Source organism: Bos javanicus, chromosome X, assembly GCF_032452875.1.
Source record: "Bos javanicus breed banteng chromosome X, ARS-OSU_banteng_1.0, whole genome shotgun sequence".
Lineage (NCBI taxonomy): Eukaryota > Metazoa > Chordata > Mammalia > Artiodactyla > Bovidae > Bos > Bos javanicus.
In genome coordinates this window covers 14,811,038-14,811,847 of record NC_083897.1, presented here as the reverse complement: position 1 = coordinate 14,811,847, position 810 = coordinate 14,811,038, and the positions used below count along the sequence as shown (strand labels likewise).

Here is an 810-nt window from a genome sequence, read left to right as displayed (position 1 = left end):
AATACAGGGGATGAGAGTTTGATCCCTGGTCAGGAAACTAAGATCTCGCATCCCACAGGGAAAGTAAGAGAGCCCACGCACTCTGGAGCCCCTGTGCTACCACTGGAGAGAATTCTGCGTGCTGCAATGAAAGATCCTGCATGTCACAGCTAAGAGCTGACACAGCCCAGAGTAAATAAATTTATAAAGAAGAAGAAATGATACAGGAAGAGTTTGGATTAGATGACCTGTCAAGTCAGCGTTGTCCATTGCGCTACTGGCCTTCCTGTTGGCCATTGTCTGAAGGGTTTTGTCGCGTCTTCCGCTCCTCCTGGACTCAGGTTGTAACCACAATTGCCCGACTCCTTAGCTCTGTCGTGTCCTCCTCGTCTATCCCCCTTGGGGTCCCAGTCGTATTCCGTTCATAAAATTCTTTAAATGGTCTGCGGAGACGCCTGCAAAAAAAGAAATAAAGTACGTGTGTCAAAACGTTAACTTGCCGTAGTCGGCAGGATTCGAACCTGCGCGGGGAGACCCCAGTGGATTTCCAGTCCACCGCCTTAACCGCTCGGCCACGACTACTGCTGGTGATTGGTTATGGCAGTGAGACCTATGTAGAGCTGGCACACAAGTGTCTAGTAACAGGTCAAAAGTTTTCTCAAGTGGATGCCATTTTCCTGTAAGGAGGCTTAAGAAGGGGAGCAAAGAAGCAAATCATCCACATATTACAACAAAAGAAGGAAGCTCCCGGGGACTTTATATCAACCAGATCAGCCTTCAGGATTTGCAAGAAATAAAGACTTCGTAAAAGCCTGAGGGCCGAGAAGAGCT

General features: G+C 48.3%; 1 non-coding gene across 1 annotated transcript; it reads right to left on the bottom strand.

Annotated features, from left to right (window-relative positions):
* Nucleotides 1-479: 479 nt before the first annotated feature.
* On the bottom strand, nt 480-561 carry TRNAS-GGA (transfer RNA serine (anticodon GGA)). The gene has a single exon. It is a non-coding gene; the product is annotated as a tRNA-Ser (tRNA).
* Nucleotides 562-810: the final 249 nt, after the last annotated feature.